This window comes from Aythya ferina (genome assembly GCF_964211825.1).
Source record: "Aythya ferina genome assembly, chromosome: 1".
NCBI lineage: Eukaryota > Metazoa > Chordata > Aves > Anseriformes > Anatidae > Aythya > Aythya ferina.
This window is the reverse complement of record NC_140296.1, coordinates 69266722-69292091: the sequence shown is the minus strand read 5'-3', so window position 1 is coordinate 69292091 and position 25370 is coordinate 69266722. Positions and strand designations below refer to the sequence as shown.

At 39.4% G+C, this 25370-nt stretch overlaps 1 long non-coding RNA gene across 1 annotated transcript; it reads right to left on the bottom strand.

The window, feature by feature from the left end:
* Positions 1-358: 358 nt before the first annotated feature.
* On the bottom strand, positions 359-24526 carry LOC311446050. The gene is made up of 3 exons (XR_014698731.1): positions 24437-24526; positions 23778-23840; positions 359-756 (listed from the first exon to the last, which is right to left on the bottom strand). It is a non-coding gene; the product is annotated as an uncharacterized lncRNA (long non-coding RNA).
* Positions 24527-25370: the final 844 nt, after the last annotated feature.

The window sequence follows — 25370 nt, the reverse complement described above, 5'->3', positions numbered from 1 at the left end:
GCATGCTGGAGAGCTGTACAAATTAAGCTACCTACACAGCACATGTATTTCTCCTCCTAACAAACTTATAAGGCAAAAACTTTTGTTTTTTAACTTGTTTGTGTAGGTCAAATGACCCATTGAAATGAAAAGAAGGAAGATAGCCATTTCATTCAGTAATAGCTTGGAAGCACAAGTTGGTACTCAGATTTGAAAGCTGTTTTATCAGTCCAGCATCACAGAGCTGGAAACATTAACGGGCATCCATTACAATACCAAAAAACAACTACAAATAACATAGGGCTGAAACTACTCTTTTTTACTTTTATCATGATTATAAGTGGTTACAGACACAAAGACACTTAGTTAATCACATTTGTTTACTCTCTTGTGCATTAAACTCTTAAAATTTTTGTGTTAATGTATACAAGCAAGGACTCTGAGCCAATGTTTTTATGGTTTCATCATTGTTTCAGCTGAATGAAACTGCTGGAGTGAAATAATCATGGCATCCTCATCAGGCTTTGAAAACAACAATCTTCCTTTTAAATTTTGAACAGGAAAACATGCTGTTCAGACAAGAACCCATAATCACCATGGGCATCACAGTTTCACTTTTCTGTGAAACAACAGCAAATACAAAGAGAAGGAAATCAAAATACATTTAATTGTAGAGTCCATGTATGTGTCTCACCATGGAGCCTGGATTAGCCCTGTTCATCCTCCACCTCAGCAAGCAGCTTGTAGACAGGTGCTATGGCAGGTGATATGGAAGAGCTGAAAGCACAAGTACAGTGTTATTTTTAGGCCAGCAGCAGTGAAAGCTATAAACACAGCATTGGGAAACACAGCAGTTCTGCAGCTAAGCTAACAATGTGGGAGCAGAGGAGTGAGGGTAACACTGCACCCTGCCCCATTCCTGGAAAACCTCTTGCATTAAGGACCAGAAGGTCTAGGAGCAGACAGCTCCTGTCTGTACAATGCTTCATGATCAGGAGTGAAAAAAATAATTTTGCAATGAATAGTGCACTTGATTAATTTAGCTTTTTTTCCTCTTCAGAATATCCAGACACAGCTCACAATTACCTCTGATTTATTCATTGTTGGGATTTACATGGCACATCTTGTTGCAAGTCTTTTCAGACCTCTTTGAACTGATTCAATCTGAAATTGAAACTGCTTTGGTTAGCTGAGACTAGTCCCAAATCACGCAGGATTTCTCTTGTTTCCTCAGCGGATTAGCATGACTCATAATCAAGGAAAGGGTTTACAAAAAAATCTTGAAGCTTTCAAAGAGCTATGCAACAAATGTGTCCTGAGATGACTTCTTATCCCTCACACTGCTTCCCCAAAGGGGCACTGCCTAGTGGCAGCCAAAGAGATGTCTCTCTTTAGCCAACGTCTAGCAGCAACAGTGCCAAAAGGATCTTTGCCACTCAGTGGAAAACTTAGGGTAGTCACCTGCTTGTGCCACATAGCAGACACTGTGTAAGTATGCTTAGGTACTTGCAGATCGAGCGTTTGTTCCCTAACTGCAATGGCTGTGTCCTAACTACAGCATCTGAGAATGTTTCATTTTCACAGGGAAGGGAATGTTTCACAGGGAAGTGGTATGAAATGAAATGCTCCTTGATTCAAATGAATGGAAGATAGTATTGGGAGGGATGCTGCTAAACACACCTGCTGCTAAATCTGGAAGCGCCCTGTAAGGACTTCCTCATTGCAAATCAGTGTTTAAGGATAGATCGTTAACCTTAATTTAGCCTGACGAGGTATAGAAATACCATTGAAAAATCAGAATAAAGTTCTGAAAAGAAAAAGCATCTAATGTACTTTGAAGGTCATGTTTGACAATCAAATTCCTTCTGAGTGTGCAGCTTAAATTTAAATATTAACAAGTGAGATGAACATTTGAATTGGAGTGACAATCCTGTGGTAGGAGGTATTGTCAGAATGTGAATGGCTTATCTTATTGCCTACTTGTCTGCATCATCAACAAAATCTGACAAAATTAAAGGGTAATTTTGAGAGATGTATCCATTCGTTTTTTGTTTTTTTTTTTTTTTTTTTTTTTTAACAGATATTAGGCAACCTGTATTCTATCATCTCTGTTTCTGTTTTGCTACAGTCGTGGACAGAAATTCACATTTCTTTGCACTTGGAACTCCATTAATTTCTGCCTTTTGTCATTGGTTCAGTGAAAGAAACATCTCTACACCACTAGCAATTGTTTCTTTGTGGAGGCACGGACTCAACTTGGTTAAGACACCTCTCAAACTACAAACTACTCTTAAAAAAAAATTGAAAAAATGGACTTCTTAATTCCCCTGCTGAAGTAAGCAGGCTTTCGAGATTTCTGGATTATTTTCAATGTTCTTTCATAGGCCTTCTCTAAATTCCTTCTTTTTTTTTCTTTTCTTTTTTTTTTTTTCTTTTTTTTTCTTTTTTCTTCTTTTCTTTTTTTTCTTTTTTTTTTTTTTCCCAAAAAGTAAACATCAAACTTGCCTGAGTAACAAGACTTTTTTTTTTTTTTCCTCAGTATCAGAGGTACAAATAATACCATTTTGTGCTTCTTTTTTGGAAAATCCATAGATTAGAAGTCATCAGTGCATTGAGTTTCATACATTGAAAAACCTGAGACAAAAATGACATATTACTACAATGCTAAATCTGGGGTTTGAATTTACTAAAAAAAGAACACAGAAATCAGGAAATCTTGCAAACTCTTACTATGTCAGCTTCTTAGATAGACAGAAGATTTTAGGCAGCAAAGAACAGATACTTCTCATTTCAATAAGTAAGCCTGCTTCCTCCAGAGGGACTCCTTTCTGTCCTAAGGAAAACTATGTCAGTTCCCAAATGTTCTCAAAATGTTTGACACAAAAGGGTAAACTAAGGACAGGAATCTTGCTGTAAATTACTTTTTTCTCTCTTTAGTGGATTTAAATTAGATGTTTATTATCGCCTTAACATTCTTGCAGTGGTTTAGTTCTGTATAATAGCAAAGCCAGTAGTAAGTTAATTAAAAGAGCTATAATGTCTGAAAGAAGTCAGCAGGTTTCTATGGGTTGCTGATCAAAGGGAAAGTGGTTCTTTTTTAAATTTTTTTTTGTTTGTTTTGTTTTTTCTTGGTCTTTTAGATACAGTATGTCTCTGTAATCACTTATGATTACCCTGATGACAAAATTAGATAAAACCAATCATTTGAAATAAAACAAGGTTGGAAATAGAATTCACCCACCACCCCAAAAAAGAAACAGCAACAAATAAAAAACAAAAAACAGATGGGCAATTTCTAAGGATGAGTCTAGAACCATAACATTCTGTAATCTCAATGACCTGGGTTCAGAATGAGTAATGAAGGACAGAAATAATGTTCAGATCAGTAATGTTCTTGTGCTTGAGTGGTAGTGATGTATTCGTGCAGTAATGCCATTTCAGTGGGTTCAGTAGAAAGCTAGGGCTGTACAACACTTGAAATGCAGGGAGCTGTGTGCCAATGATATCCTCTGATCAGTTGTCAAGTTTATGTGCACATAGATATTTTTAATGTCTAGATCAGTGAGCAATTTGACTCTGACCATACACTTACTTTACTTTCACATAATTGCTTTTCGTTTGTGTCCTTAAACAATGGCAGCATTTATTACAATCTATATTCCAAAGGAAAATGAAGCACAATACTTTTTCTTCTCCGTAATGTTTTTGCAAACTTTTTAAAAAACATACATACTCTGGAAATATCTCTGTAGTCCAAAAGTTTTAGATCTTATAACTAATTTTCTCATATGCTTTAAACTACCCCTCCTATTCAAGTGTGAAAGGATTTCTGAAGTAGGGGGAATTTTTGTGGGGCAGATGGAAAGAGAGGGTTGCAATTTGTCAAGCATATTAGCAATTAAGAGAAAGAAGAGGGAGATATGGCTAATACAAAGACACACGAGAGATTTTCTTAGCTTTCTGTAATCTTTCTTGTGAAGAAATATTTAAAAAATACCATTACTTTATGTCCTGAGGTAAGCTACAGGAAAAAAAATACAGACTTCTGAATTTTCATGTTCATCTTTTAAACATTTTGTCTGTATCACCTACAAACTATAGGATATTATATTTCTCACACAGGTGTTTTAGTGAAGCTAATAGGAGATTTCTACTGAAGCACTTTTTATTGTTTCAGCAAAACTTGAACTTTTGCAGAGAGATCTTAATTTGGAGAGTTTTCAATGGGAGGATTCTGAGGTCAAACTGGCCACAGAAAAAGAGAAAAGGAAACATTGTTTTTAATCTATGAATCTGACTTCTTTGATCTAAAAAAGACTTTTCAGCACAAGTCATGCTTTGAAAACACTCTGGATGTTTACTGGTTTTCTGATAAGAAATGAAGACAAATATAAAAGCCTGAAAGGTCACAGCAAGACAGAATTATCAGCCTCCATGCACTTTTTATTTAGGAGTCACTTGCAATTATAAAATGTTTTGCAGCTAAAACCCCTCGGTGATAAAGGTTTTAGATGTGTCATCCTGATTGGGCAGAAGAGCTAAAAGGTGATAAATCTGACACAAATATTACATGAGTCTTTTGTATTTTCTGTAAAGAACCTGAAGCAATTTGTTTTCCAGCACAGTCCTCTTCAAATGTAAACCTATTTTAAGTCTAAGAGTGAGAAAAAGTACTTAGGCAGTAGGAAATTTTGTGAACAAATTTCCCAGAACATGTAGCCCTATTTTGCACTTATAGAACTTGGCAAATTAGGCTGTTTTTTTGCTAATCAATTCAATTTCCATAAATATGCACAGAATTACTTATGTAAAAACAATCAGCCCCTGGTGTCTTTGCACACGTTGCTCGTTGCTCACACACTGAGATGGGCAGTACACGATATAGATCGTTATTACCTCTACCCTCTGGGACAGTTCTCAAAAAGTTCTTTTAACAAAAAAATAAAGGAGGGGGAAATTAACAATGGAAAAGAAATAACAAATGATGATTAAAGAACATATTCCCTTCCCTGAATAGTTATCCATGTTGGCATTAGAAAATGGTTTTCATAGCAAAAGCAAACCAAATACTTGTGCCAAAGGTAATTTTAGAAAGTACTTGCAAACAGCAAATATTAAATCTGGAGGAAAGAAGCAGATCTTAAGAATTCATAAATATTCTTAAGACTGGTACTGCTGTCTTTAATGAGTTTATACTGGTTAATTTATTTCAGACTTTGCACTGATTAGGCATACTGACTGAAATAACACCTTGTGGCTCGCATGAGTTGGCTGAATAATAAGCTAGGCTCCTGCCATGAACAACACAGTCTTGAGTATATCTTAGAGTGTTTGGCTGCATCAGGCAGAAAGACACACATAGAACTGGAGCTATTCTGGAGTAACTTATGAATACTGTATTTTGATATACATAAAAGAGTGTTCTCTGCAAGAGTACAAGAGGGCTGTCAGAAGAATCAGGTAGTGAGATAAGGAGAATGCCTCGAAGGAAGGCATAACTCCAGCAAGTGTTTGTGGGCTTTTAAACCATGAACTTTAAATTTTTTACTTCTTCAGCAGACAGCCTGCAATAATAATTTGTCCAGAAGGACTGAAGTTTATGAATTTGCTGTAAGAGAAGTGCCGCTATAGCTAGCAAAGAGTCTCATGTAAAAGGATTTTTCCAGAGCACCCAGGTGACAAAAGCTACCTGTTTGTACAGACCAAATTTCTAGATATTTTTCTATTCTCTAGAATCGTGTATGCAGTAACCACCTAAAATCCTTCTCTTTCTAGCTGCTTGCTTCTGTCTCTGACCAGGCATTGCACCTGGTCTTGAGGTGCCTTGGAAGAGACAGAAATGCAGTTACACTAGGCCACAGATACTAGATTATTAGTATGAATAGAGTATTTCTGTGAATTCATAAAGCTTCTGCTTAACAACTAAGTTTTGAAAAATGCATTCATGTTCTTGAGATTAGAAATGAGTCTTACCACTTCAGTCACTTGAAGAACTACAAAGCCATTAAAAGTGGCACTGTTGAAAAATAAAGGATAAAGAACTTTCCATGTGAAGCTGTTGAATTCTTTTCTGCATACAAGCAACTAACACTCCTCTATAGCTAAGAGATGTGGCATTATGTCAGAGCTGCATCTTATACCTGCAGTGGGAATATAGCCAGGGGCAGCATTGAAAATAGATACCTAATTTAAAGTTCCAATAGCTAATAATAAATAAGTGCTCCGTATACTATACCAACACATTCTGTGGAAAATTTCCTCCCCCTTCAGACAAACAGCTCACTGCACACAAAGACCCATGCAACAACTGTCAGAGACTGTGCTGTAAAATCTGTAAGGAAAATCTCATCCCAGAATCTGTCCATGCAGTTTTTTAAGCATAACAGTGTGACTGTACAGACCGTATAGCACCCACAGCTTCCGCCAATGACTGGAATAGGTGATCCTTTTTAGACCCTCCTGATGAGGGTCAGGAAAGCAGCATATGATTAGCATCCCACAAGTAGTATGGGACACAGGGATTGCTGAAACCAGGTAAGGAAGAGTTCTCAGTGATGGAGTGGGGAAGCAGACCTAAAATCTTCATCATGGTTTGCTGCAGTCCAATTACTGTGAATTTTGCTACTGAGCCCAAAACAAAAATTGTAGGCTGTGATATGAGAACGTGACTGGAAAAAACTCCTTCAGGAAATGTAAACCTTGTAAAGTTTACTGAGGAAAGTGCAGAAGAGAGCATGCCTTGGAACCCAAAATGATAACTAGAAAGATACTACCACCAAAAACAAAACAAAACAAAACAAAACAACAAACAAAAATCTTTCCTAACCTGTTAGCTGAAATCTGAAACATCACCAGACTGAGCCTTGTTATAACAGTGTCAAGCACTACTGTACGTAATCATTAGTTTTACTTTATGTGGAGATGTACTTTAATAGGACTGCTCATGTGTTGAACCAAAATTTAACCATTAGATTGCTTAAAAGTGATTACTGACATCAGAAGCAAAGATCTTCGCAGGTTCATGTCCTATCTGTAGGCAAGCTGGGAATGCTTACAAAAAGAGAAGAATATTTTCCATCCTGCACAAAGAAGGCATAGATTTTCTGCAAGTTAAGCAAGCTAAATGCCTCTCATAGCAGCTCTGGTCAGCTTTTTGAAGTGATTGTTTTTCCAGCAGGGCGTGTGCAGAGCTGGGAATTTGGCTTCTTCTGTATTTCCCTTCTCCACACCCATGTTTTAAACACACTCGGTACTTTTGCATGAAAAATTCATTGTGCTGTACACTGTCACAGTAGCATCCATAAGACATTTGGAAGCAGCTCTTGTGGTGAATAATTGCAGAGTTTGATACATAAGCTCTGGAACATGTTGTCTGTTGTTAGTTTGAACACAGCAGCAGGCAGTTAGAAAGCAGGCAGAGCATTGCAATAGGCCAAGGTAGAAGCCAGATAGTCTCAGGACTGTGACCAGGAACCTGGGGGAGCTTCAGGGCTGGATGACAAACCTCTTCCTCCATTTTCATGCATCTTAGACAAGTCTCAGGTACTACTCATGGTGGCATCTGTTGCTCTTGCAAGCCTCCTCAAGGCCACCACTATGATTCTGGCTCCCACCACATACAATCTTATGCCCAAAGTAACCTGTCTGCATTCAAAGGAGTAGAGAGATCTAGAGGAGAGAATTGCTAAAGGATCTAAAAATAAATCCTTTTCTCTGTATGGAAGAATAGAGTACTATAGCCGCCTTGCACTCCTTTTCTCCAGCATTTGCTGCTGAAATGCTGCATTCGTGTCGCTGAGGTGCAGTGCCAAGCCAAGCAATTGCCACCTATATAGGAGCTTAAAATAGCACAGTGGCTGACAGAAATACCTTGAAGGCTGACAGAACAGGGGGCGGGTTTCTGATATATTATACTCAGTTGCAGGAAGTTTTTATTTATTTAGAATGATATAAGCACCCTGGGGAGGGATATGGTTTAGATTTACTCTGGTCTGACCCAACCACAGTGTGTCTGAAATGCAAAGTAGTACTGAGCTCTCCCCAAGGGTCTAGAAATGGTGCAGCTCTATTGAATGATAGATTTTTAGCAGTTCTCCTGCATGGATCCCACTTGGTTGATGTAATGCTGATTAAAGCAAGCACATTTCTTCTGCTGCACTTTCATTCATCCCTCCATAGCCACTTACTGCAGAGACCATGCAGGCTTTTAATTATTTTACTAAACAGAGAACATTTTTTCTTGGAAGTGCATCATGAAATTTTAATGGCTGCACTTTTCATTCCTGCAGAAAGCCCTCAAACAGCAGAAAAACCCATGTGAAAATCCGTATAGACTTTATCTTCCCTTCCACAACACCACAGAGAAAGTGGGAGCCTTGGATTTAAAAGGTAGATGGCTCAAGAAAGTAGAAGTGGGATTGATCAAAAAATGCAAATATATATATATGTATGTATATAAAGAGGAACCCTAAGCAGTGCTAAGATAGGAGCAGAGGAAGGTGCCTCATCACATATCTTCAGCTCAGGCACAGTTGGAGAAGAAACATTCCAGTACAATGAAGTATCCATGTATCAGACTCATAGTCAGGATTACAGCTTCCCTGCTTGCACTCTCCTCCCCCAAACAAAAGAGGATTGAGAAGGCCAATTTTTGCTACATACAGAAACATCAGACCCTATGCTTCAAAGTGCACCAGTGCACTACGCTGTATCTCATGCAGGACATCACAGCCAGTAATTTAAGTTCTCACTGTGAAGGTGTTGTTGACAGGCAGGTGCTTATAGAGCCAACTGAGTAGTCGTGGTCTGCAAACAGATTTCATGGACATGCCACTACCCTGTGTTGCAAGGCACTTCACCTATAAGAAAAGTCCTGAATATTTTATGTTTTAATTCTTATATGGATTATTAATTATCTCTTACTGTGTAATAGTGAGTAAGCTATGACTACATTGAACTGGCATACAATCATACAGACCACTTTCTGTACCTCTTCTGTAAAACATAAAAAATAAAGTTCTTTCAGTTATTTCTAATTTCAGAAATGTTTTTGATAGCATTTAACTTCCTTCCATTTCCTTCCTTCTCTTCACAACACTTTATTTCTCATTCTGCTCGCGGGACTAGGATGCATCAGAATAATGATCTGTTCCAGCTCTGACACAGGTTGCAGTTCAGTGCAGGGCTCAGAAAAAAAAAGCAGAGTGCAGAAACAAAAATGAAGGGAAGGGGAAGGGGAAGGGGAAGGGGTAGGGGAAGGGGAAGGGGAAGGGGAAGGGGAAGGGGAAGGGGAAGGGGAAGGGGAAGGGGAAGGGGAAGGGGAAGGGGAAGGGGAAGGGGAAGGGGAAGGGGAAGGGGAAGGGGAAGGGGAAGGGGAAGGGGAAGGGGAAGGGGAAGGGGAAGGGGAAGGGGAAGGGGAAGGGGAAGGGGAAGGGGAAGGGGAAGGGGAAGGGGAAGGGGAAGGGGAAGGGGAAGGGGAAGGGGAAGGGGAAAGGGAAGGGGAAGGGAAGGGAAGGGAAGGGAAGGGAAGGGAAGGGAAGGGAAGGGAAGGGAAGGGAAGGGAAGGGAAGGGAAGGGAAGGGAAGGGAAGGGAAGGGAAAAGGAATTAATTTTTTTGTTTTGTTTTGTTTTGTTTTGTTTTGTTTTACAAACAAGCAAAAATGAAGCTCATTCTGTACTTGGACCTCAGGTAAAACATCTCTCCAGTCAAAGAAAGCTATCTGAAATAATAAAAAAAAAAAAAAAAAAAAAAAAAAAAAAAAAAAAAAGCCCCCCATTTCTTTACTAATGCAAAAGATTCCCTGGGTAATTTTATCTGAAAGCTGGAATTGTTCTGTCAGCAAATTTTGCTTCAATATATCAAGAAATCATCAAACTCTGAAAGGTTCTCACAAAGATGACCCAGCATATTAAGCTTTTGCAATGTTTGGTGGGAGGATGCGCTTGTGAAGATTCAATAAACGAGGTGAATTAGCTACCAACTGAAGTGAATTATAGAGAGACCTTGATAGAAATTCAAGAAAAAAAAAAGAAAAAAAAAAAGAGAAAAATAGAATACACACTTTGCTGTATTAAACAATGAAAATTAACATGTCTTTGCATCATTCCCAGGCAGTTTAATCCTCTATTACTAATAAATGATCTTTTATAAAGGATTTTGAAGTGGACAGAGATAACAGTTTAATCATTTTGATGAAAAGCCAAGATTTTTCATCTTCAAAGTGCTAAAATATCAGCATACACCACTAATAATGAACCTTGTTAATCATTAGCATCCCTCAAATATAATGGGAATAACACTCTTCTTAAGAGCCTGCAAAAGAATTGAGGAAAAAGAGGGTGCTTTTTTTTTTAGGTTAGACCTTTTATAACTAACTTTATTCATATTTTAATGAGTAATGTATGAATAAGTAGATTTTTAAGTTAACAAATGAATATTTAAAGGAAAGAGAACAGAATAAATTTGTCAATCAAAAGTCTTCCCAACCCAGGTACATGCTCCAGGCGTGATCTTGAAAACATTTATGCACATGAGTAACTCGTGACTCATGAGTCATCCTAGTGAAGTCGAGAGTACTAAATTAACCTTTTATGAGGAATACATGTTAGGATGAAAATTTATATTCCACCCAAGTCAATGGGAAAGATCAACACCTGCAAGGTAAGGGTCTAATATAAGGTAGTCATCTGGGCTATATCTCCCAAAAAAGATGGAGGGGCTGGGGATCAGTTCTGCAGGAAAAGCCTTGGAGTGGTGGCAGACAGCAAGCTGAATGTGAACCCATGGTCTGACCTGGCACCAAAGGCAGCCATCAGCTCATGACTGTGTGGACAGAGGCATGGTCATTAGAGAGAGGAAAACGATTGTCTCTCTCCACCTGGCACTCATCAGACCATATCTAGATCCTGCATCCAGTTTTGGACCCCACAGTGCAAGAAAGACATGGGCAAACTGGAGGGAGATCATGGAGGGCCCCTAGAGCAGTAGCAGTTGGAGCATTTTTCCCTTGATGAGACGCTGAGGAGACTGGGCTGGGTCAGCCTGGAGCTGAGATGGCTTCAGGGGCACCTACCAACCCGCCACAGTGCCTGTGAGGGGTCATTGAGGAGGTAGAGCCAGACCCCTCACAGTGGTGCAAGGAGAGAGAATGAGATATAAATATGCATAAGTGAAATGTGAGAGTTTCAGACTGGATAGTGAGGAAAACTTTTCTCCCATGAGGACAGTCGGGTAGCAGAACAGGCTATCCAGAGAGGTGCAGTCTCCCTCTCTGAAGGTTGTCAACACTCAGCTGGAACAATCCCTGAGTGGTCTGGTCTGATCCCATAGCTTATCCTGTTGGAGCAGGAGGTTGGACCAGGTGACCTCTGATCCTGTGATCCCAGGAACTACCCGCTGTTGCTGAAATCACGTGAATGCTGAATTTCCTCATTCCTTCTGTGTGGACATCTCTAGAGGATAAATGGTTCCCTTTTTCCTACTTTCCTTGTGAATTGTTATGTTTTATCATCCTAATGTAATTCCCCAAACCCACTGGCTATCACGCAGCCTAGACTTGATCCTTCCATAATAATAAACTCTTTCTATGAGCTACTGCTGCTACTATTAGTCAAGAATGCTGCTATCCTGACATATCACATCAACTGCAAAACAACACAAACTTAATCAGCAGATATTTCTAAAAATCACTTAAGCTTATTCACCAGCCATCTCTCCTTTTTAATTTTAACAGTAAAATACTACGATAATAAGATTATACAAAGCAGCATGGGAAGCTCTGCATATGTGTGACCACTGATAAAATACTTTTGTATTGATTAATAGTTTGGTGGGAAAGTGCACCAGTGCATTTGTAGAGAGTCAAGGAAATCAGTATATATTAAGAATCCCTTTGCTTTGCATTTTCTGTGGATCTCAATTCTGTAGACTACTCAAATACAGGCTATTTTCAATTACCTAGGGAACTTATGTACCAAGGTCTCATTCCTGTGAGCTAAACACTGACTTTCATTATAATTCTAAGAAAATCCCACCCTAGTGTCTCTTAGACATCAGAAGTGTCTCAAGGCATGAGCATCTCTTCAAGGTCTAGCTAGAAACATGAAGTTGCAGTGGTTAGGAAAACTTACAGCCAGCAGGGCTGGGGCACAATGTCAGGAATTTGAATCCTGTAATGAGAAATGGTTACATCTTATATGAAAGGTAAGGAATGACTCTGCTTCATCTGCCCACATTTTAAAAGCTAAACAACCACTGAGTCTTTGTGTGGACATCTTTGTGCACATGCAGTACCATGCTGGCCTCCACAGGGAACTTGTGCCCTGCCAGGTGCCTATAGGGTTTAGGCAGCAGAGATGTACATAAGCATTCTAACAAGGAAACCATATTCAAACCTGAAATGCTCAAACCTGGGGGGACTTTAGTTTCAAGTCAAAGAGGAGATGTCCAATGATTTTCAGCAGGTCTAAAGAAGCTATGGAGCAAGTCATTTATACCTATGAAGATTCTGGGGTTTTATATCCTCTTTTAAATACTCATGATTTTGAGATTTTGACCTATGTTCATTAAATATATTTAAAGTGGATACTGTGTGAAAAATAACCAATAAATACTTTTGCAAAAGTAAAACAAAAATGAAAAATAATTAAAAAAAAAATTAAACCACGTTTTCTTATTAAAAAAAAAAAAAAAAAGTCAAGCTCAACACCTAGGTATAAGAGCAGGAAACTACCTGAAAGAATTCTCAACTGGTATAAATCTTTTTGTTTCTCTTGCAGGATGCTAGTGGCTGTCACAAACTACCGCTTCCAAATCAGAAGAGTGACAAGAAATACAGAAGAGAACAGATTTAAACAAATTTCACCCATCCTGGACAGATAGGAAAATCCAGCATCTCCCTGCTCTGGACACCATCAGAAGTGGTGAGAGGGACTGGTAAGAGAGAAAGGAAGAAGGATATGCTAAGACTATTTCTTACTATACTGTTATCTTTTGTGTTTTCCAGCTTTCTTTTGTGGTCTTCTTAGGAAAGAAGGAGCTCTAGGATCAGAGATTCCCAAAGCAGAAAGTCATATAGAATAGATTGCTTTCCTACTGCAAATCTCCTTATATACAAAGTAATGAAATGTCTACAAAAGTTAATGAAATCTGAAGTAATATTTGACATATGTTTTTTTTAAATTGAGGTAATATCTGCTGACCAAGTCTTTGTTCTGTGGTTAAGTGCCCATGAATATCCTTTGGAGAGCATTTAAGAAACTTCTCTGTGTAGCCTTCCCAGTACAGACTCCATATTAAATGAAAGATTATAAACCTGTCTTAATAGATGGTAGAGAAGAGCCAGACTTGAAGGTTAGCCAGTTATCTCTGTGGTCATTCTCAAAGTCTTAAAAGCAATAGCAATAATATGAGCTTGACTACCTCTTATATGGAGATAACTCAGACATTTTATTATCTCTACCAAATGATACAAATACAATTGTCCTTAGATGATTATGTAGCTGGACAAGATGAAAGATTGATAAAGAGTAGATGTCTGAGCCAAACCTAAGTTAGTCAGGTGAGTAGAAGAAAATATTTGAGGAGTTCCCATGCCAAGTGTAGGCTCCTCTTTCTATGTTCACACCACCTGTAGTTGGGTCAGGTTGTACTCCATTAATACATGTATTCTGAGTGGTTCCCCAGTGCTCACACACCAGTGCCCGTTTTGTCAACTGCTGTGACCAACAGCACTCCATTATCTCCACCCCCATGATTATGTGGCCTTTCACATCATCAGATGTTTATTAATACAAACATACAAACGAGGTGATGACCTTCTACACTCTAGCAATTGAATGTCGCCAGCAAAACAACCTTATTCTTTAGGAAGTCCAGCATACAACAAGCCCATCTCCTCAAACGCTCTAAGCACTGCAGAGCTTCTCAAAAAGCATGGATTCATATTCAAAATCACTAGTGGTACCTTTGATGTAATCCTTAATTTATGTCTAAGATACATTAAAGGCTAGTTAAAGCCTTAAAATTACATCCTTAGACAGCTGTTTTTGTGGTATGAAGGGACTCCATAGTAATGATGAAGGCTATGTAGAAGACGATACTTTTGCAGGGAGTCAAAACAGTGGAAACAAAGAATTTAAGGAGCTAAGGAATATCTCAACTCTTACCAGTTTCTGCTTGAATTATATCTCTGGAAATATGATATCTGTAGTGTTTGCAGCTTTTCTTGGGTTATTACAGGATAGTGAGGCCATGTATTATCCCTGAAGAGCATGAAAAAATCCCCATTGGGTCTTCTGCTGTGAAGCTTTTCAAGGTTGCAGATAATCTGAAGCCAAGAAAGAATCTGAGTCCTAAGCCTCTTGCAAATGCAGAGTCTTGTAAGCACACTAAGGAAATGCAAGGGCGAGGTTTTCTTTAGGCTCACTTGTGAACTGTTTTTGGCATCTTCACTGAGAAATACCTTTCCTCTGGAGAAATCCCAGTATTGTCAGTTAGTACAACCCACAGCTAAATATTTGCCCTGACATCAGATGCAGAGCCGAGAATGATGAGCTACATAAATACACATGCAGGTTCTTCCCTTTAGCCTCCTGGGTATGTTCCCTAGGTGCTTCATGCAGTGACAGTTTTCATCTGCTAAAAATATGTCTTAACACTTGGCAATGAACAAATGGAGCTGAAATAAGGCTCTTGAATAACACTGGAAGTTGTAGAATATAGTACCTGACTGAAGTTGCACAACAGTTTTAAAATTTCATGAGTTGTACTTACTTTTGTGTGTCTAGACTTTAGCCAAAGAGGTAATCCACATGGCATTTCTGATGCTGGTGAGCATTGTTGTTCAACTACTGTTACCCTCTTGGCTTCATTTTCATTACAGTTTTTTGGAAGTGAACAAAACCATATATATATTTTTTTCTCCTTCATTTTATTTATGTAAAGGAAGGAAATGATTGATTTTTAATTATTTTTTAATGGAATATGAAAGAGTTAAAAATATAACACTGATAAACCAGAGTTTGTAAATAGACACTGGCCAATACATCCACCTTCACATCAGTATAAAACTATTTAGCAACTGACCACAAAAATGTATGCAAGCCATTTTGTGACTTTTGTGTTTAGGTTCAGCCACACCAGAAATGCCTTTCAAACAGCCAAGGAAACAGATTCCTCCTAATTCCACCACATCTTTAGCAACATCTGTTCTCCAGGACTATGTTCTGGGGTAATTCTTTGAGAATGGGTGTCCAGAATAGAGACTGGATAGAGGCACTGTGGAACAAAGCCCTTGTAAAGATTATTCTTTATTTATTTCTCATCTAAATCCTGTTCTTCTCCTCCCCGATTCTAAACCAAGTATACATTTTAGTTAAAATATGGAGAAAAGTAATGGGCTGAACTTCCAAAAGAGCTCTCTAAAAGTGCAATCCATAGCCACACAGCACATTCACAAAGATCAAAAGATTGTTATCTCATAAACTTGACATAACAGAGAACAGCTTCAAGCCCTGATCAATACATCCAGGCTTCTTCCCTGTGACAGCAGCAAACAAGTGCAGCAAGCAGAGTTCAGTGAAATACAGAGGAGGGCCAACTGCACATGAGCTCTATGTTGGTGTTCCCCTGCCATCTATGTTGAGTACTCTTCAGCTGTAGGATGATACATTTCTTGGTGGCTGGTCCCATTCTAGATATGCATTTTAACAGTAATAAAACACAAAGCTGCCACAGTATACTTCAGATACAAGCAGAAGCAGGAAAAGGGCAGAAAAGTCTCCAGCAAAACTTGGGCTTTTGGCATATATTTTGGAGACAATCTATAGAAAAAGGCCAGCCTAGATAAGAAATAAAGGTGGCACATCTAAATCATATTTTTAAGCTGAAACACTTTGCCTCCCCGGATAGTTATAATACTCTTAGTGGAAAGCAGAATAAAATTATATCAAGGTCAACTTCACAGAGTGGGTTTAAATGGTAATTCTTATTTCTCACTTGACTTTTTTGAAGTTTGAATGTGTCATTTATGCTTCTGTTGTAATGAGCAATATAGAGGGATTGAAATGATTGAAAATTACATGATTATCACTGTAATTTAGCACACAGTTAATGAAGGCTTGAACTGTTGTCCATATTGCCATAGCATAGTTAGCAGGTATCCATGCTGAATACAGTTTACATTTGCAAGAAACTGAGTTAGTAGTAAAGGTTAATCCACTGCCATATAAACATTTGATCTTGCAACGATCCCATTAACCTTTCTCATATGCAAAGATAAGGAATAAGCAGTTAGAAAAATACTAACCTTATTTAAAATTGCAGAGCTGTGAGTACCCAACGTGTTTTTTTTTTAATTATTATTCTTCCACATAGGGGCAGAGGTTTAAAGGCTTCCTCCACCTCCTCAGCAAAGTGATCAAGCTCAAAGTCTCTCAGGTTTTGTTAATGTATGAAAACAATGTTGGCAACATTGAACATAGAGAACAGCAGTTCTGTAAAACAAACTCATTTAAAATAAATAAATAAACAAATAAGTTAGGAAACTTTTTGTATCTGTTCACTTATATTTGAATCCCTGACTACAAAAGTGATGATGCATTTGCAGATTCCTCATTGTGGGCTCACCAGCACACTCTTCCACCAAGAGTTTCAGTGCGAAGCATGCCACAGCCAGTCACCCAACCTCTCAGCAGTGTAGGTAGGAGCCAGGTCCTCCCTTTGCTGGTCCTATAGTCCTTTGGTGGATCTATCATGGCACGTTTTATTACTTTAACAGCTAGAAGTTTCCAAGAATCCTGTGTTCCCAATAATGAGCCCTATCCACTCTGCAGTGGATGAGCCCTGGACAGCAGTGTTGACGTGAGCTTACAACTACCAGATCTCAGTCAAAAATGTCAGCAGCCAACAGGCACAGCTGCAAAAGTCAATTGCAATGCTGAATGCAGGAACTGAAACATCTGTGCCTGTGATTACAGACTTACTGCTTCCAGGGAGAGGGGAGTCCTTTAATCACAAGATCATAGACCAATTTAAGTTAGAACGGGCTTCCTGAGGTCATCTGATCCAACCCCTGCTCCCAGCAGGACCAACTTTAAAGTTGAAGCACGTTGCCCATTAACTGGTGCTTCTGCGATACCTTCACCTGGCAGGGAATGGTGCATGGGGAGGAGGAGAGAGGGACAGTAGAGTAGTGACCTGGATGCTGAGAATTACCTTGGATAACGGCTGTCAGCTTCATTATTTCAGAAGGAGTAAAGTGACAACATCTGCTAGAGGATGGATTTAAAACAACAAACCTTTTCAACCCTGATAAAGAATTAACCCATAAATGTAAACTGAGTAATAAATCTAAACTGAGTAATAAATCTAATAGTTTAGGTTTAGTCAGGGAAAAAAAAAAAAAAAAAAAAAAAAAAAAAAAAAGGATTAAATAATATGTACCTGTATTTTATAGATTACCAGAATCAATTTTTATGGTTTGAAAATAGAAACTGTTTACAAAAAAAAAAAAAAAAAAAAAAAAAAAAAAAGTCTTCTATGAGTTTGTGATTTGTGCAGCACCTTATACAAGAGAGCTGCTTCCCAAAACAAATGCCATACATAAATAAACTCTTGGGGGTTTGTTGCAGATAGTTTATTCCATGTATTCTCATCCTTTTGTGTTTCAGCAAAAGACAGCTAATATGAGCTATTCTGCTGTCCTTTAACTGCCTTAGAAGCTTGCTCAAACCTTCAGGAGATGATTGCAAGGTGAGTTTTCAGGGCACTGCCAACTCCCTGAACAGTGGTGATAAACGAGCCCAGCCCTATGGCTGCTGCAGCTAGACCCCACTTGGTGCAATGCCCCACAGCTGTATGGCAATGCTGATGGCACTGATTTCAGTCAACTTCTGGAGCAGAAAGAGGATCCACTGCAGGAGGAGCATTGGCATGGCTGGAGGGCACCCATGAGCAGTGGCTTCTGGCTGGTGGCAGAGAGGTGGCAGGTGCTGCTGTCGTGGTGTCTCCACACCACCATACTGAGACCTCCAGGACATCTGCGTCGGGCAGACCTTGCCACCACTGTTCAGGGACTCAGTCAGCACTGTTGCCCGTCCCAGCATGAAAGGAAAGGTAGCTCCACAAAGGCAGTCCATTTTGGTCATACTCTGCTTTCATTTATATCATTAGCTGAAGCACATTTAAGATGCTGCTGCTGCTCAATGACAGAAATCTGCAATTAGGCTCGTTTAATGACAATTATTACCACAGATCGCTGTGACAGTACAGATAGAAGTCTTTACCATTGCTATGGCTTCCTCAAGTGACTCATGTTTATTTCTCTGTTATGGCAGCAGAAACAGCAAGAAAGTAAATGTCTGTACATTTTAATGGGCTCGGTGTAGATGGGAATATATTTGCACTTGCATCTAGCTAATATGCACTTGCTAGACTGCACACTTTATAATCTGCAACAAAAGTTGGCAGCCTCTCCCCACCTCTCAGCTAAGATTTAATGGAAGGTACTGCAGTCTTCTATTAATAGCATCATTTCTTCTAGCTACAGAGCATGGACTAGCTAGTATACCATGAAGAATTGCCTTAGTACAATGGCTAGAATACATAGCGTTGTCATAAATAGCAAATCGCTGATGACAACATAAATGAGCTGCTCAAACCTTTTGACTGATTACACATTTCCTTTTGTTTATCCACTTGTTAATTTGCAAATTTAATTATTTTCAGAAGAGTTTCTAATCATTACTGCAAATTAGTGAGCTACTGTTGCATTACACATAGATGGAGGATCTGACTAGCAGGAGCAGAATTAAGTAGCAGAAAATAATAGAAAATTAAAATGAAAAAAAAAAATGGAAGTTCTTATAGCAAGCATAAGATTACTGCACATTTTCTCATCACAAAAACAACAAACGTCAGGAACAGCCTACGCTTTAAGACCTCTTCTGAAGGAATTGATGCCCATTTTATAAATAAAAAGAAGTGTGCATTTATAAACAAATTAGGTTTTTGTTTGTTTGTTTGTTTGTTTGTTTTGTAAAATAACTCTAAAATATTATCCATAAGTGGCAAAGAAAATTACCATTCTGGTGTGAGCACTTACAAGCTATTACCAACAAATCTTCCTATTCCATAAATGTTTCTACCCAGGTAGTATCCAGACTGGGCTTAAGGCTCCACCAGGCTTGCCCTCTACTGAGAATTGAAAACACCCTATATGCAAACTCTTTGCATCTTGGAAGTGCAAGTGGAGAGCTGGACTGGATGAGGAATGGGACAGCAGGTGGGCTAGCAGTCTCCCGCTGTGGTGTCCAGCCTAGCAGTCATGCCCAGCTGAGGGATGGGGTGGGAGAGCTGGGTGTTTCCTGCACCCAGAAATAGGGAGGCAGGGAGGGAGCAGCCTGGCAGGAAAGTGGGCTTGTGAGCCATGGTGCAGTTGATGCTTAGTCAATCCCACCCTGAAAAATGCTCCAAACTTTCTGTGGTCCACATGTTACAGTCAAACGCCATCCCCTATCATTCGCTGTTCAAACTATGTTCATATCCATTTGGAAAAGATAAATGTTATATTAATGTTATATATATATATATATAATTATTATTATTGTGAATATCAATGATGACATTATCTGTAGCAATTCTTAGGTTAGAAACCATTTCATGGGTCCTGCCTTCCTTGAGTAGCAGTCCTGTGGTCATCTATGGGTAACATTGTGCTGGGTTTGCAAGGAAATATTGTTCAAACCAAAGCCTCATTGAAAGCGAGTAGTTCTCAGTAATACATCATTCAGGCTGTAAAAATCAGGCAGTGTTTTGCAACAGAAATAATGTCACATCAGGATTGACTCAAGCACAAAAATTAAGCCCCAGGCTCATCTAAACAAACCAGGAGACACGCAACGCTGCTACCCTAAAGCAGAGGTGAGGAGGACAGGCAGTGGCCATCCTCTGCACGCCAAATCGTGGCCTACCACTGTGACCAATTCCCATGAGACCTTCTGATCCCAGTGCGCTCGTCTGGGCAGGCCTGGTGCCACCTCAGGCCACTAGGCCTGGTGGTCTCGTGGGCCAGAGGGAATCAGGGTGGCCACACTGAAATGCTCCTGCAGCCACAGGCCACTGCATCTGCCAGCTGACATCCAGCCAGCTGTGCATAGTTCGTGATGCCACCAAGGCTGGCTGCCTGCAGCAGGCACCTTTTAAAAGTGATTTTCTAAAATGCCCAAAACAGAAATTAGTGTGTTTTCATCTCCTTTCTTGTTTTAAACTGAGCTTTCAGACAAGCATAGGCCACAGAAAACAGAACGTGCTTTAAAACAAATTCATTAGATGATTCATAAAATTCATTTCAAAAGTGCCAAAAATACACTGAAAGTGTCTAAAAACCAGAAGCACTGTGTGTCCTTTCATTCCCTTTTGAGCTTCTCTGTATTTGAATAGATAATGAATGCACCTGAAGAAAGGCTGTCCAGGCAGGTAAGATTTATTAAAACACTGGCTTTTGTGGTGAGTGCTGTGGGAATAGTTTGGATGAAGCGTTTGGATGAAGCTCACCACACTGGAGAGTGGAGAGATGCTGCCGAGGCAGACAAGAAGCAGACACGCAGAGTGGCAAGCTGAGCTGAGCACACCTCGTGCTCAGCCCTCAGTCCGTGCTGCATTACATTTATAATGCATTTCCACCGTTTCCTATCCTGACTTGTGACTTGGTCATGAGACAGATCCTTGAAAACAAATGTGTCCTTGGAACCAGGAAATCACATGTTGTTCTCACAAGGATTTTATCAAGGAAGAGGCTGGGAGAGCATGATTTATGCTGCTGTGATTTCTTCCCTCCAATAAATGAGAATGGAGCCCCACCAATGCAAACTTCAGGTTCCCCCTCTACCACCAGTTCTGTGTTGATGCATCTGTGCTGGTGGCCTAAGGCTGCTGGAATTGAGGGACATCCCATGAGTAGAAAAGACCTTAATGATTAAATACCAGCAAAAGGCTTGCCTACAAGCAAGCCATCATTTTCCCTTTCTGCACAAAATAGAGCTAAATTGAATTTAATTTAATCTCTGAGAAAGGTGTTGAGCATCAGGATTCACAGGTGACTGAGTTCACTGAGGCTGTAGACGTGTTGTGCTGGAAATATTCTTGGAGGATTCAACTAAATTTAATCTTATTCTTCTATGAGATTCCCTTGGATTGTCTTGGATTTTCTCTTTCAGGGGAAGTGTGGCTTCACATGCAAGTTGCTTGCCAGCCCCAGTGTCCTTTCCAGCTGGGGGATTCAGACTTGCATTCCCTTTACTGCACATCACTCTTTTATGGTTTCTTTTTTGATTGCTACACCAGATTAATGAAGCAGACTAATGCTGCAGACTTTCCAGATGCAATCATTCTGAAAAGGGTGCACTCCTGCCAGGGTGCAGAGTACTGAGTATGGTGTGTAACACTATGCTGAAAAATTCTCTTGGTTTATGCTGTTGTTGGGGGCACTGCGGTGCCTAAGTTCATAATGCAGGATGACTGGGACAGGAGCCCAGTCTCTCCTGGTTCATTGTATAGTTAATAGAGGGCTGTGGGCTCAAATTATATGTCCTGACTAACCTATTGGAGGACTCTGTATTTTTCCAGAAAGTTCTTCAGCTAATTTATTTTTTAAGATATTATTTGATGTGCAATCTATACCTCCCTAAAAATGTACTCTTTAGCATGATAGTTAGAATACCTTTTTTTTTTTTTTTTTCCTAAAATCAGTCTCCTCTCCTGATGTTTAAACCTATTATTTTTGTCCAGTCCACAGCTATATCTTTCATTTTCTGCAGCTACATTCACATGTTTGGAAGCTATTTTGACATCTCCAGTCAGTCAATCTTCCTTATACTGAAAAACACTAAGGTTCCTTCAGTCTTTCTTCACATATCACATATATCACTTGTTTGACCTGATCTCTCTTGTCTTCCTCCAAATTCTTTTACTTTTTTTATCCACAGTCTGCTTTCTGAGAAAGACGGAAGACTGAAGCAAAGGAAAAATCACCTCTCTTGTTTTATATGTAACATTGTCTGCTTATACACCCAAAAGAATGTTTGCATTTTTCACAGCAGTGTAATGTTGTAAGAATCACGTCCAGGTAGCATTTCATTGAAATCTCATTTCCTTTTCTGTAGCCAGCTGTGCTTTGTCTTCTATTTTGGCAGTTAGTTGATTATTCCCATTGAAGTGTAGAACTTTTCACCTCTCCTTATTGAGTAGCATCCCATTTATTTCAGGCCAATTTGTTCAATTGTTCAGTTTGTCAAGAACACTCTGGAGTATGATCCAAACCTCCAGCATGTTTGCTATTCCCTCTTCCCTACCTTCTGCAGCCCCCTAATGTGGCATAGTCTGCCAGCTTACTTACTCTTTCTCACAGCTTTTAAAGCTTTATATTAAGCTTTTATATTAAATGAAACCAGTTCCAGGGCAGACCCCATCTGGGGTACTGGGGATTTGTGCTGGCAGTGTCAAGGAGCCAATGTTCACTACCCTTGGTCCTTAATTTTCAGGCCAGCCTTGCTCTCTCCACATGGTAGCTCCTCTGGACCACAGCTTCTTAACAGCAGTAGCAGACTACAAGGCCACCCATGGAGAACTACAGGAAGATTCGTGTAATCTCTATTTGCTGCCTAAGAACTGAAGGTCTAAATCTTATCTAGTCACATCAGACTGCCTCTGAAGAGCAGGCATTTTCAAAGAGTGATCCCCTGGACCTGAACTAGGTGCCTCTTTTAGGATGTGTGAATCCTTCCACAGGTGCCCGCTTCTTTCTGTGGATTTTGGGGGAGTGCAGGAATTAGCTTGGACTGAGAGCTCTGCCCATGCTGGCCTCTGCCTTCAGGATCCATAAACCACACTCCCCTTGCCACCAAATCCCTGGGTGACTCGCAATGCACATCTCTTGCCTTCCACCACCGCAGTTCTCCTCTAGGACAGTTCTCTCTCTCTGGGCATTACGTCCACAGCCCAGCCAGGCCAAATGATCCATCCTGCAGGCTCTGCAACTGCATATAGAAAGCTCAAGGGACTACCAAAGCCCTACCAAAGACTAGTAGCAAGGTCTATCACCATTTCCTTTTCTTGTGGCCTGCAGCCCCCTTGCAGAGGAAAACTTGAGAAAACCACAGTAGCCAGTAGCTCAAGTTTGTTTGCAGCTACAGCCCCATCCCTAGAGCTTTGCTTTTTAATTTCTGGTTTATTTTACCCTTGCTTTTATTTTTCTTCTTTTATTCCTTTTCAAGTTATCTGCTTTAACACTGGCTTATAGCATTTCAGTACTACTGTTAGGCAACTGCATCTAATGAATTACAAAAGCCTAAAAAGGCTTCAGAGAGGCCTCATTTTGTTTAAAGAGATGAAGGGGCTGATCAGCTGCTCTGGAAAAAATAAGATTTTGAGAAAGAGGCTCTGTCAAAGTTACTTTACTACTTATTTGCTTTTAAAACAAAAATCAGTCTTAAAGTAAACTTGCAAGTTAACACAGTGAGCTGCATTCAAAGTTGTTTCTTTTCTCAATATTATTAGGAAAATGGAGAAAATTGCTGTGTTTGTTGTTGTTGTTGTTTTGTTTTGTTTTTTTTCCTCAGCAACAGGCATTGCTTTTCCTAAAAATGTAGACATATTCTTGCACAAAGATGTAGTTTCCAAGATTATAATTATATATATGTGTGTGTACTAGCAAAGAGCAGTAAATATTGATGATAATATGAGGAGAAACAAGAGATTAAATATTTCTGTAATCCACATTTTTGAAGAATATGATGCATACCTTTCTGAGCTATTACAGCTATCTGTTTCCCTGGTAATCCTGATGTAAAGCAAGCATCTTCATCTAATGGCAGAAATGAATAAAACGTTTCTTTCAATTAGGCATATAGAAAATGCATTTCAAAACCAAACCACTACACAGAGTGAAGCTTCTAGAGCTGGACAATGCATGATCTTCTTCTCTCCTTAGCTATTTCAGTGTGCATACATTCAGTTTATATAACACTTAATCCTAGTCACTCTGCTGCTCCCCCCTGGAAGGACTTTTAGCAGAAGGATCACACACAACAAAAGGGTAGGAAGGAGTATGAATTAGAAAAGATCTCCTAACAAGGGTGAATGCAGAAGGCTCTGTGTAGGAATCCCTCGATCTTGTCTACACTTCGGACAGCCTCTCCTAACAAAACAGGAGCTTTCCACAGCTTCACCTCAACAGAGAGGTGAAATGCAGCAAGTTGGTCTTGTCCACATAGCAGCTAAGCAGTAACACTACTGAGAACACCTAACACAAGGAGCTGGAACAAATATTTTTTCCATTCACCACTTCTGGCAACAGGCATTTAAAATAATAATAATAATAATAATAATAATAATAATAATAATAATAATAATAATAATAATAATAATAATGAAAAAATAAAAATAAAAATGGAAAATTACCTGCTTTTTTAGTTGACATTTACCAGCAGATATGTGTTGTGAAACAGCTTTTCCAGCTGTCAGAGGTATCCCAGTAGCAGTGCTCCCTTTGTTCCTAAAAGAAGAAGTAAGACCCTGTTTCTGTAGACCAGACTAGCAACCGCTTGTGGGCTTGCCACTGATTTCCATGGAAGCAGGATCATTCTCAATCTAAAGCATTTCTGCTCCAAGATTATTAGAGAAATAGTACTGAATTCAGTGTAGTGATTTTGCTATTACTGGTATTATTAATGGCTTATTTTTAATATTTTATTAAAGTATTGAATTTTAGACAACACACAGACACGAGAGCTAAGCTAAGGACTCAGCCGGAGAGTGAACAACCACTGATAATTAACTGCCCCTCTTTTAAAAGGCCAGGGTTTTGAGGATCATTGTGGTGGAGAAGAGATGGGGAGGCAGGACTTTGTTTTAATAAATTGAAAAGAGATGACGAGAGAGAGAGAGAGAGAGAGAGAGAGAGCCTTGATTGCTGGTTTGCTGCAGTGTAAGCAATCAAGGCTCTCTAGAGATCCCTGTGTCATCATGAAGGATCAGCCTTGAAGTTTAGACTGAGTTAATCCATCTAAAGGAAATAGTGAATACTCTCTCAATCTGTAATGTTTATGGTCTTTGGAGAGGGAAGAACATTGGGGAGAGATTTAAAGCCTCCAATGAGCAAATCTTGCAGGTATACACTTAACCTTGAGCACCCTCTTCTCTTCAGGAAAGTGGCTGAGCATTTTCTTTTAATCTTGTTGACATTTTCTAAATCCTATTGTCTTCCATAGTGTCCACAGGTATTACTGAAAGTTTTTTTCTGAAGAGCCTTCACCCTTCCACAACACCGCGGATTCCTGAGCTTCTGCTAGCTCCACTGGGTCCTGCTGTCATTCCCTTTTTAATATTTCTATTT